Source organism: Carettochelys insculpta, chromosome 3 (genome assembly GCF_033958435.1).
Source record: "Carettochelys insculpta isolate YL-2023 chromosome 3, ASM3395843v1, whole genome shotgun sequence".
In the NCBI taxonomy this organism is placed as follows: domain Eukaryota; kingdom Metazoa; phylum Chordata; order Testudines; family Carettochelyidae; genus Carettochelys; species Carettochelys insculpta.
In genome coordinates this window covers 27,238,276-27,251,043 of record NC_134139.1, presented here as the reverse complement: position 1 = coordinate 27,251,043, position 12,768 = coordinate 27,238,276, and the positions used below count along the sequence as shown (strand labels likewise).

The window sequence follows — 12,768 nt, the reverse complement described above, 5'->3', positions numbered from 1 at the left end:
TGGGGTTGATCCAGCTTGAAGCAGTGGGCTGGACACTGCAGACATGCACCCTTGACTTTACAAAATCGAGTGCTAAAAAGTCAGCCTTGCTAAATTTGACTTAATCTCCTAGTCTGTGTTAATGAGGCAGTTTGGAAGATGCTAATGAGGCACTGACATGAATATGCAGCACTCCATTAGCATAATGGCAGCTGCACACAATTCAAAAGTGCCACTTTCAGAACGCAAGCTGCCGTGTTGATGGGGTCTTTTGAAAGGACCCCTCCCTAGCTTCAAAAACCCTTCTTCCTATTTAGTTTTAGGAGTAGCCATACCCTTTTCTGAGACCTATTTAAGGGGACGTTGTGTTTCGGCTTCCCCTTTATATGCCTCTACTCAGAAAATCTGTGTTTTAAAGATTTTTTTCCCTCTCTGAGTTAAGAAACTTGAAAGTACAGGTTTCTCTTTTTGCCTTCTTTTTTTTTTAAATTTTAAATTTTTTTAAAATTTTCTTGCCTGGCTCATTTCCTTTTCCTAACAAAACAAGCAGTCCTGCAGCACCTTAGAGACTAACAGTATATGTAAGGTGCTACAGGACTGCTTGTTTGTCTGTTTGTTTGTTTGTTTTTTGTGAAGCTATAGACTAACATGGCCACCCCTAAGACTATTTTTTTTCCGAAAACAACTAAAATTTCTAAATAGAGGGGAACACTTTGCTAGTGCAGTCCCCTTTTCACCTGTCATGTACGTTTATTCTAAAGTTGTCTGTGTAATAATGTCTTTTACATAAAACTCCCATGTATAAGTGAGGAGATTCTTAGTTCTGAGCATAATAGTTCCATTTCCATGGTGTTATAATTACCTCAACCAGAAAAAAGCTCTCTGCAGGACCAGGCTGAGGTTTCTAGAAAGGAAGCAAACAATGTGTGCCTTGACATACCTAGGCTGTGGAGACTGGGCTTATATTTAATTGGGCCTTACATTTCCATGGTGATTTTCTCATTTCTACTAATCCAAACATCAATCAATTCTGTTCCAGTCCTCTTCCTGACTTATGTTCACATTCTGCAGAGGAAGCCACCACATAGCTCTTATGTCGGAGCATAGTCCCATCTGCTTCAGCAGAATTCCCAGTGTCCTTACAGATCCCTTTGCGGGGCTAGTGCATGACTGGGGAGGCATTTTACTTCTCTGCCTTGGCTTCCTCTTGTATAAAGTAGGGATAGGGATGCTTATCCATGCTCATATACCACTTCGTGATGCTTTGAAAGGCACAACATAAGCATGTGAAGTATTATAATTATTAGCATCATGGAACTAGGAAAGTCAGATTTGGCCTGACATTTGTAACTGAAAGCAGTGGATGCTCAGGAGAATAATATCTGTATACCTGAAATCTACACTTATTTCCAAGTCATGGGAGTTTCATTCAGCACCATGACAATGCCCTTGGGTTGTTGAAAGAGGAAAGATTGAAACTGGGTCTGAATCAGAGCCTTTTATCATTTTAACCAAGCAGCAAATAGCCTCAGTCAAATGAAACTCAGGTAAGATGAATGAATACATAATTACAAAGAAATGTAGGCATCCTCGCTGGGGAATTCAAAAAAGTGTGATCTTATAAATCATTGTGTCTGAATCTCAGCTTAAAAGATAGAAAAAGTGTCTTCCTCTTCACAGACATATTACTGACTGGTAGATTATACTGCCTGCATAATAAATTTAAGTGATCAGCATTATAGTATTCAGGCTATGGCTTTACTGTGTTAAATAGTGCTGAAAGTCCTATTCATCTTGCTATATCACTCATTGTTTTGAGTACACATTACTATTTAGTCATCATTTTGTTTTGAAAGTGTCAGCAACCTTAGGTAACTGCACTGTTTTTTCTTTCCCTGTGAGTTACACAGTGGCTTATTATTGGGTTTTAACTTAATCAGCAGAATTTTTTTGTTTGCATATTTCCTACCTAATGCATGTTCAGGTATTTCTGATGGGTAAAATAAAGATGCTACAGTTATAAGATCTTCTTACTCTAGAGATGTGCCACATAAACAATGCACTGGATTTTTACTCCTGATTTTCCCCAAATAACTGACATAGTTAAACTATCCATTAGTACATAAGCTATGCAGTTAAATACCATTCTCCTTGAGAATGTTATGACTCTGGTTGTATCTGAATGGCTGTGTCTACACTAGCCCCAAACTTCGAAATGGCCATGCAAATGGCCATTTCGAAGTTTACTAATGAAGCGCTGAAATGCATATTCAGCACTTCATTAGCATGCGGGCAGCCACGGCACTTCGAAATTGACGCAGCTCGCCGCCGCACAGCTCATCCCGACGGGGCTCCTTTTCGAAAGGACCCTGCCTACTTCAAAGTCTCCTTATTCCCATCTGCTCATGGGAATAAGGGGACTTCGAAGTAGGCGGGGTCCTTTCGAAAAGGAGCCCCGTCGGGACGAGCCGCGCGGCGGCGAGCTGCATCAATTTCGAAGTGCCGTGGTCGCCCGCATGCTAATGAAGCGCTGAATATGCATTTCAGTGCTTCATTAGTAAACTTCAAAATGGCCATTTGTGTGGCCATTTCGAAGTTTGGGTCTAGTGTAGACGTAGCCAATGAGAGGAAAAAGTCACTACAAAATGCCAGTGATAAATGACAGCATATTACAAGGATTTTATAATAAGCCCTAAATGTTCACTGAGGGCAACGTACCCAGAATGCTGTATCCCTTATTTGTTTCTCTTTCTTTAATTGTATATATTATACTAAGCCTCTCCTACCCCCACTTCAACCCTCTCTCCAGAGGGTTTGCTCATGGGAATATCTTCTCCAACTCAGTAACGTCCTGAAGACAATTTTACTAAGACCCTCTTCTCAAGCTAGGCCCCTTACAGTATTTTGTTCCTGCTGCTAAACCTTTCAACTCAGGGCCTAATTTTGAATGATGTTGCTCATGTGCAGCTCCCATTAACATCAGCCAGAATTGTGGGTGTTTAGTACTTCAGAAAATCCTGGCCTACTTCTCTTATTGCTTCATCCACCCCATCGTGCCCTGTGCACTACCTAACATTTTGCCTCCTCTCCCAAACCCTTCCAAGGAGTGTCTGTTTTCCAGGTGCATAATCCTACCCCTCTGTTAGAACATAAAGACATAAGAACGGCCATACTGGGTCAGACCAAAGGTCCATCCAGCCCAGTAGCCTGTCTGCCAACAGTGGCCAGTGCCAGGTGCCCCAGAGGGGGTGGACCAAAGACAATGATCAAGCGATTTGTCTCCTGCCATCCATCTAGAGCCTCTGACAATCAGAGGCTAGGGACACCATTCCTACCCTTGGCTAATAACCTTTTATGGACCTAACCTCCATGAATTTGTCTAGCTCTTTCTTAAATTCTGTTATAGTCCTAGCCTCCACAGTCTCCTCTGGCAAGGAGTTCCACAGGTTATGTTCCACTTTCTTTTATTAGTTTTAAATCTGCTACACGTTAATTTCATTTGGTGTTCTCTAGTTCTTGAATTATGGACACAAGTAAATAACTTCTCCTTATTCACCCTCTCCACACCTGTCATAATTTTATATACCTCTATCATGTCCCCCCTTAGCCTCCTCTTTTCTAAACTGAAAAGCCCCAATCTTTTTAGCCTCTCCTCATATGGGACCTGTTCCAAGCCCCTAATCATTCTAGTTGCCCTTTTCTGAACCTTTTCCAGGGGCAGGATATCTTTTTTTAGGTGAGGAGACCACATCTGTACACAGTATTCAAGATGTGAGCATACCGTAGATTTATATAGGGGCAGTAAGATACTCCTTGTCCTATTTTCTATCCCTTTTTTAATAATACCTAACATCCAATTTGCCTTTTTAACTGCCTCTGCACACTGTGTGGATGTTTTCAAGGAACTATCCATGATAACTCCAAGATCTCTCTCCCAATTAGTTATATCTAAATTATCCCCCATCATATTGTAAGTATAGTTGAGGTTATTTTTTCCAAAGTGCATTACCTTACACTTATCCACATTAAATTTCATTTGCCATTTTGTTGCCCAATCGCTCAGTTTGATGAGATCTTTCTGAAGTTGTTCACAGTCTGCCTTTGTCTTGACTATCTTGAATAGTTTAGTGTCATCTGCAAACTTTGCCACCTCACCCCTTCTCCAGATCATTTATGAATAAATTGAACAGGATTGGTCCCCTTGGGGGACACCACTAGTTACCCCTCTCCATTTGGAAAATTTACCATTTCTGCCTACCCTTTGTTTCCTGTCTTAACTGCTTAACTCAGGGATGGGGAACCTCTGACCTGCTGTCTAAATCAGGACCACAGCTTGTCTGGATCCAGACCCCAAGGCTCAGGGCTCCACTCCATAGAATCTGGCCTATGACAGGGTGGAGGGTTTGGAAACCCAAACTCCACAGGCTGGATCAGGCAAGCCACAGTCCCAATGTGGACCAGCGAGTCAGGGACAGAGGGACAGGAAGCAGCTCCAGGTTCTGCTGTCAGTCACTGCTGTTCTACCAGCTGGGGGGTGGCGGGAAAACAGAAGAGGCTTGGGCAGCCTGCCTGGTGGCTTCATGCCACTGCTCTGACTGGACAGAATTCTGGCCAGTTACAGCAGTGGAGGGTGCTGGCTGGGAGCAGGGAGAAGAAAGTGCAGAGCCATGTGTGGCCAGAGTGCCACGAAGGTAGGTGCACCCCTTTATCCAGCCCCCATGCCTCCAGACAGCTCCTGTGCCCCCTCTCACCCCCTCCCTGCACCCTCCATCCCACCCTGACTCTCACCTGCATGCTGCTCCGGTCCCTTCCTTCCCAGATCCCTCGCCCCAAACCCTCCATTACCCTCCCACCCAAATCTTGAACCCCAGTCCTGCACACACCTCCTACCCAGAGCCCCCACCTGCTCCCTCCCTCCCAGACCCCAAATCCTCCTGCACCCTTCATCTCATCTAGACTCATACCCATTGCCTGCTCCTGCACCCCCTCCTGCCCAGACCTCCTACCCACACTTTGCTCCTGCACCCCACTCTGGCCCAGATCATCCACATCCAGCTCACTCCTGCACCATCCCGTCCATCTAGACACCTCAATTTCCTGCCTGCTCCTGCACCCTCCTCCCCCATAGGCCTGGCCCCCATATATTTGGGAACCACACATCAGTGAATGTTTTTATTTTACTTTATTTTGCGTCTCCCTTGTGGCCCCTGACTGATTTGTCTATGGTCAGTGGCCCCCAACCCAAAAAAGGTGCCCCATCTAGCTTAACAACCCCATCACCTGAACCTGCTGGTTGGTGAACAGCCTTTACCAAGGAAGATAGCACTTGTCCACCAGTTTGTTTACCTTGAGTTTCACAATAGGCCAGAAGAGCTTTGGTGATTATCTTGGTGTTGTGACAAATGTTACACATGACTGGAACCATAGAGTGATAACTTCCTAAAGCAGAAGATAAGGACTCTGCTTGTCAGTTTTTAGTCAAACTTCTGTGATGGTGTTTGCTTACTTATGCTCCTCTTGGTTTGTGCAGCCGTCTCAGTTCATGGGGAAATAAAAATGCAAAGGAGTCCGTGTCCTGAACTTGGCTTTTCCCTCTAAAGCAAATGGCAAAATTCCAATTAAATTCAATGGAATACAGGAATTGCCTTCAGGAACTGTTCTGCATTTGTATTGCAGTCTCTGTGCTGAGCTGTAACAGAAGTCAGGGCCTTGCAGGTCAGCTTCCCCTTGGAGGAGAAATCTTTTGTATGGCTCAGTACAGCTTCTTTGTTTTACATTACACACACCTGTCCTTGAACAGAGGTTGTCAGATGCAGGCTGCCTGCAATCCCCTCTTTTGGAATCTCAGCCAAAACACCAACAGTTGGTTCTCAGGGGACAAGTCTCCATCAAGAATTATAGACAGACTAAAGCTATGTCTGTGCTACAGCCTCAGTTGCCAAACCTTATGTTGCCCAGTTAATGTGAATACGCCACTCTCTCCAAAGCTGCGTCTACACGTGCACGCTACTTCGAAGTAGCGGCAGTAACTTCGAAATAGCGCCCGTCACGTCTACACGTGTTGGGCGCTATTTCTAAGTTGAAATCGACGTTAGGCGGCGAGACGTCGAAGTCGCTAACCCCATGAGGGGATGGGAATAGCGCCCTACTTCGACGTTCAACATCGAAGTAGGGACGTGTAGACGATCCGCGTCCCGCAACATCGAAATAGCGGGGTCCTCCATGGCGGCCATCAGCTGGGGGGTTGAGAGATACTCTCTCTCCAGCCCTTGCGGGGCTCTGTGGTCACCGTGGGCAGCAGCCCTTAGCCCAGGGCTTCTGGCTGCTGCTGCTGCAGCTGGGGGTCCGTGCTGCATATACAGGGTCTGCAACTAGTTGTTGGCTCTGTGTATCTTGCACTGTTTAATGAAAGTGTGTCTGGGAGGGGCCCTTTAAGGGAGCGACTTGCTGTTGAGTCCGCCCCGTGACCCTGTCTGCAGCTGTGCCTGGCTCCCTTATTTCGATGTGTGCTACTTTGCCGTGTAGACGTTCCCTCGCTGTGCCTATTTCGATGTTGGGCTGAGCAACGTCGAAGTTGAACATCGACGTTGCCAGCCCTGGAGGACGTGTAGACGTTATTCATCGAAATAGCCTATTTCGATGTCGCAACATTGAAATAAGCTATTTCGAAGTTGGGTGCACGTGTAGACGTAGCCCAAGTGACATAAATTACACTGACACAAAAATTTGTGTGCATGTCACTATGTTGGTGAGCGAGTTTCTTCTACTGATATAACATATGCCACTTGCATAGGTGGTTTTTTTTTAATGCTGACAGAAGAAATCCTTCCTGTCTGCATAGAACATCTTCACCAGATGTGTTGCAACCATATTGCTATATCACTGCTATACAAATAAACATACCTGTGGCAGTGTAAACTTCCTGACTGCTTGCCAGAGCTGCCCTGAAGAAAGAAGCATCAGAAAACCAAGAACTGAAATCTTGCTTGCACAGCAAGAAAAGATCTTGATGTTTAATTGTTTTCTGGCACAGGAAACAAAGTAACAAATCATAATGGTCTAGTGACAAATAAATGCCATCAAAGAAATTAGTAGCATAGCAGAAAAATACTCATCAGGCAAAACATCTGAATCTAACTAAAATAGACATTTAAAGCCTACGTTCAAAAGAACTGAAAGAATCAGTTGTCATAATAAGAAAAGACTTCCAGTAAACTGGTCCCAAGTGAGCAACAAAAAAAATATCAAGAAAGGACCCATGGAATTTGGGTAAAGTAACATGGGGTGAGCTTTTCCATATGTGATTACCAGCATAAGCTAGGAATTTCTAATGAGCCTAAAAAAATAGGTGCCCAAATATCATTGAAATTTATGGCAGTTGGGTGCCTAATTGTTAGGCTCATTTACCCCATAGACTGTCAGTGGAACTTGTATCGCTAAATCTCGTAAGTACGTCTAAAATCCCATCTTTAATCTCTGTGCTTCAGTTTCATTACTTGCCCAAAGGGACTGATACTGTTTATTTACATCATACATGTACTTTGAGGCTTACTTTGTTTGTAAAGTTAATTGAGATCCCTAAATGGAGGTAATTCAGAAATGCAAAATTTCATTAAGACACAAACTAGAAAGCTGGATTTTTAATGACTTCAACATGAAAAACTCGCAACATCTGGCAGTGGAGCTGACCAGATACACGATAAATTGATAAGAGAGAGAAATGATAAATCATGACACAGGATGAAATAACTTTAGGAAACTAGGAATCAGATGTGAGAGTAAATTACTGAACCAGCAAAAAAAAAATCAATTGTATGCATATTTAGACACTGAAAGCTCTGATACTTCTAGCTAGATAGATATAAGAGCAAACAGCCTGAGAGGAGATCAACAAAAAAGAATGCATATGTAATAGTCACAAAGCATATGACTTCATTACGGCAGAAAACAAAGAAAATAACCACAGTTCTAGGAACAATAGCTATGTGACAAGTTACTTGGGATGACGTCCTGTTAATAAAAAGCCTGAAGGAACCCATTAAAAGAACTCAAACAAATATTTAACATAGACAGAAAAAAATCTTATACCACCTAGTAAAAAATAGGCAAACAAATCTAATGACAATCGCTGTGCTGATGTTCCCAAATTACATAAGTTCTAACAGTCATATCTACACTGCTTTAGAATAACCATATAAGTGTAAAGATCTCTGATGCTAGAATAAGGGCCCAATTTGTGTGTGCATGACTGTGGTGTTTATAACCTGGGATAAACTGCATTTGTCCCTCTGCTTTGACTAGTTCATCTGCATTCTGCCCACTCTGCTAGAACCACTTTATATTTCAAACCTTTGAACTCCTCTCAGACAATCTGCCACTAAAACATTTATTTCCATGCCAACATGGAATTTTAGGTTTATTTATTAGTAATCATGTTTCTCCATCTAAGCCCGGAACAACATCTTAAAACATTTCTAAGACTGTTTCCTTCAAAAAATGTGGCTAACTCAAAATACAGAAGGGTGTGTGTGTGAGGAAGTGATTGGCACATGTTTCATTTGAGCTGTTTGTTGTAATGGGATCATCCTAAACACAAGCCAATAAACCCATTATATAAAATATACAGCATTTAGCAGTTACACGACACTTAAACCCCTAACACCATTTTACAGAAGAGAGTAGAATAATTATCTCTGTTTTCTAGATAAGAAACTAAGGCAAAGAGAAACCATTAGCTGCATCCATGACCGTGCTGGACACAGATGCTAAGTGCTCTGTCTCCCAATCCAGTGCCCTCATCACTTGACACATGCTCAGCTTCCCACACATACCTCTTCTCTCATCACTTTCCCCAGCCAATAGCATATCTATAGATAGATATGACCGATGAGGCCCCTCCTTTCTTTTCCTCCTTCTGTTGCTGCAAATCAATGAGAAGTACGTTGGTAAAAACTGGGGAGCTTCCCCTCCACCTCCTTTCTATGTCCTCAGTGTTCCTTTGTCATCCTCAGTGAGATTAAGACACTGAAGGAAAGTCAGACAGTCACCTCTCTCTCCCTCATGATCTGACTTACCTACTGGCATTTCTATGGGACGTTGCCGCTGCACAAGATTGTACAAGCATTTATTTAACAAAGACCCCATACCCATTGGCTCTAATGGTCAATTCCTGTTCATCTGCACCTGTCTCTTGCAAAAGGGGGAGGCCAGGAGGAGGAGGAGGGTACATTGACATCTCTTCACCTTACTCTGGCCAGAAGAGTTAGCCAGGTGCATGCTGGGGAATAGGCTGCATCACCTTGAGGGATAGTGCATAATATACTTCTCTAGTTTGCCCTGAAGATCCAGGGAGGCAAAATCACTCGCAGAACTCCCACTATGTGGGTCAGCTTCACTTCTACCTTATATCCCACCACATATGTCTGGATCTAAACGTCAGTTGAGCCTAAACTTCAGTTTTGTATGGCAAACTACCAGCAATGCCTGAACCAGACAGAAAGGCACCTGGTAGTTTGCCATACAAAAATTGGATTGGATTCAGAAACAGGATTTTACCTGACCACATCACACCTTATGGAAAGGGGTAGGCTGCACTTCAGGAGCAGCTACTTTTCTTTCTCCCACTATAACTTACATATGCCTGACTCAACAGATTCCAACAAAATAATTCTGTGATGGTGTGATGCTGGCAGACCATGTGTCAGTCCTGCCAAGGCCCCAGAACACTGACACAGCTGGAAACCAGCCTGGCTGGTTAGCATTAAGATTAATATTACAATTATAAAAATATGTATAGACCAGCAGTTTTCAAACTATGGGTTTGGGACCCCAAAGTGAGTTGAGGTCCCATTTTAATAGGGTCTCCAGGCTGCTGTTAGACATGCTGGTGTCTGGGACCAAAGCTAAAAGCCCAATCTGCACCATTCAAGGCTGAAGCTGAAGTCCAAGGGCATAGGTTACAGTCCCACCCCCGCCTACACCTTCCCAGCCTGGGCCAGTGGAGTTTAGGCTTTGGTTTCCCCCTCCTGGGCTTTTGCTGCCAGAAGAGGGTCACAGTGCTATAAAGTCTGAGAACTCTTAATCAAGACCTTATTAACATGGTAGGATGCTGCATGTATTGATCTCACTTGTCACTTCTGTAGCCCATGGCATAAAGTTAGATCAAGTATTTGCATTGTAAACCTCTGTAATTGCATAACTCTCCATACAGAAAAAGTCCTCTCCTGCACATAAGATGGCTCAATTAAGGCAAATGAGGCACTGTATATAGCATCAAAGCACAGAAACTCTGATGATTGCATTTCTTACTCCCTCTAGGATGGAAAAACCTGTGCATGAATTCCCCCCATAAGCTTGGATTTTGATAAAGATCCATGAGAAGAGGAAACTGTCTGGAGTCTGAGGAAAAGATACCCCTAAACATAAACAAGAGATTCCCATGGTTCTTGGACATATACAGCTGCTTATTATAGAAACTTATATTACCTTTATCAATCTAAGATTGCAACTCAATTGTGTGTGTTTCCTGTTCTAGCCTTGTAAATAATTCTCATTTCTAGTTAATAAATCTTAATTACCTCATTACAGAATTGACTAGCATCATTATGTTTGGTTTGAGAGCTGAGTACAATTGACCTGCAAGAAATTAATGATCCTTAGGGACTGGGAGTAACCTGAATACAGTATTGTTATAATTTTTGGTGTAAAGTGACAATCTGTCACCTGGGCCTGCTTGCCTGGTGCGCTCAAAGGACTATGTGTGACTCCAGGGTAAGACTGTTATAGTGCCTGTTACTGGGTTGGTGAAATCTAACAGGAGACCACACAACCAGTTTGGAATTTCTGCCCTGCAACCAGTTTGGAATTTCTGCCCTGCTTTTTTGACTTTCTACTGTGAAGTTGATACCCTCAGCTGTGAGCCACTTCACACAATGTGTGTGAGAGCGAGCTTGGGTACTAGGGATTAGAGCTCTGAAATCAGAGGAAGTTCTCAGACCCTGACAGCTTATTACCATAATGCAAATGAGGATAATTAAAACATACCATTTAAAAAGACAGAATGTTCAGCACTCTCCTGTTCCTTACTGCTCTTTGGCACTTCTTCTACTCCACTTAAAGTTTAGCAACTCAACTGCCTGTGCCAAGGCACTTCCCTTCCCACCAACTTTCTCTCAAGTCCCAAATCTGAGGTCAGCCAGAGTTTTACAGTCTTCAAACTCCCAGAAGCCCTTGCAGCAATCTCTTTTCCCCTTGGGACTTGCCCCCCCCCACCCCAATGTTATTTCAAGCCTCACAGCTGATCAGGATGTAGCTTCTTTTAAAATGCTGCTGTAGGCACAGCTTCTGGGTTTTTCTGGTTGTTTGTTTTGGCTTTCCCCCTTCCTTTTTTTCTAGTAGCTCAGCTGTAGGTGGTAGCAACCGTGGATGGCTTCGAAATCTCTTTATAATGTAGTCAGGGCTTCTCTATGCAGTTCCTGCTTTCACTGTTGCAATCTCATGCAAAGCTAGTGCTTGGCTTCAGCAGAGTGAACAATTTCTTAGGGACCTTAGCAGCTCAGAGGGGACCCTACTCACTTTTTGGGGGGGGTATTCTTGCTTAGGGCCCCCAATGGGCTTGCACTGCTACTGATCCAGTGGGTATTTGGGAGTGAAGAATGTTCTCTGACAACGTAATGCCACAGGGGATTCTCTTACCCAGGCATATAGAACAGAGATAGTGGCTGTCTAGTAAAGAACTAATACAAACATTGAAAAATATAGTTTGGAGATGGCTGAGCTAGGGTTAAATTCCCTGATCTTAAACTCTCCTTCATGTAAATGTTCCTTTCTGAGTAGCAGTGATGTTGGGACAATATTTAGGATGGAGGTGCTGAGCTGCACCCCTGCTCCTGCCTTACACTGTCTGCCCACCTTAGGACACCAGGGTGGAGCCACAGCTGGGGGCAGCTGCAGGGACCCAGATACTGGGCTGATATTCAGGAACCTGAAGCCTGCAGCAGAACTGGGCCACAGGCTGCAGAAGAGCCCTGGTGGCAAGGACCTCAGGACCAATATTGGAACCTGTGGTGCTGGTGTCCAGGACCCCCAGAGACAGCAGGCTGGCAGCCAGAGCAACCTGGAGCTGGCAGCTGGGACTCTAGAGCCAGCAGAGCCCCCAAGCACAGGCTGGTGACTGGGACCCCAGCATGGGGCATAAATTCATTGGGGTGCTGCAGCACCCCCCTGCACTCCTATTTCCCGCAACTATATTGCAAATACTGTAAATGGTTCTTTATTTATCCTTTTTTTGCTGGTGACTATGGGAAGATGCTGGGATGTAACACCCTGTTTGTAACAGTGCTGCTCCCTCTTGCATTCAGTGGCACAGAGCGCATTCTCATTCTCCCAGGCTGAGACTGTGTGGAGAAAGTTATCTGGGTAAACTGTAAGGGAGAAATAATAAATCCTTTAAACACTAAGTTATGAGGAAAGTGATGACATGACCATCACTATAGCAGCACATGTGCCTCAACTATAATTATGTAAATATAAGGGGTAGGTCTGAGTAGTAAGTCTGCAAGCAATGAGTTGAGCCAGTACTGTTTAAATGGCACAAAAGGAAGAGTCAACCTTTCCAGCTGTTTGAAACCAGTGAAGCTAATGTTTGCATATCAAGCAGAGCTAGTTCATTTCTATATGGACATCTTTGTTTAAAAGTTTATTTTTTTATTTATCAGCAGATAATGGTTTTAATAGAGCAAATCCTTCTCAGTGTAAACAAACATTTAACATAAACATTTAAAAATAAGC

At 43.6% G+C, this 12,768-nt stretch overlaps 1 protein-coding gene across 4 annotated transcripts in view; it reads left to right on the top strand.

Annotated features, from left to right (window-relative positions):
- Nucleotides 1–10,577, top strand: part of ACYP2 (acylphosphatase 2) — a 110,015-nt gene extending 99,438 nt beyond the window's left edge. For 2 of the 4 annotated variants that reach the window (XM_074989517.1, XM_074989518.1), the window contains exon 6: nt 10,297–10,577. The gene's annotated coding sequence lies outside the window, so the exon portion shown is untranslated. The remainder of the gene's footprint in view (nt 1–10,296) is intronic. The other 2 variants (XM_074989516.1, XM_074989519.1) reach the window with 1 other exon arrangement.
- Nucleotides 10,578–12,768: the final 2,191 nt, after the last annotated feature.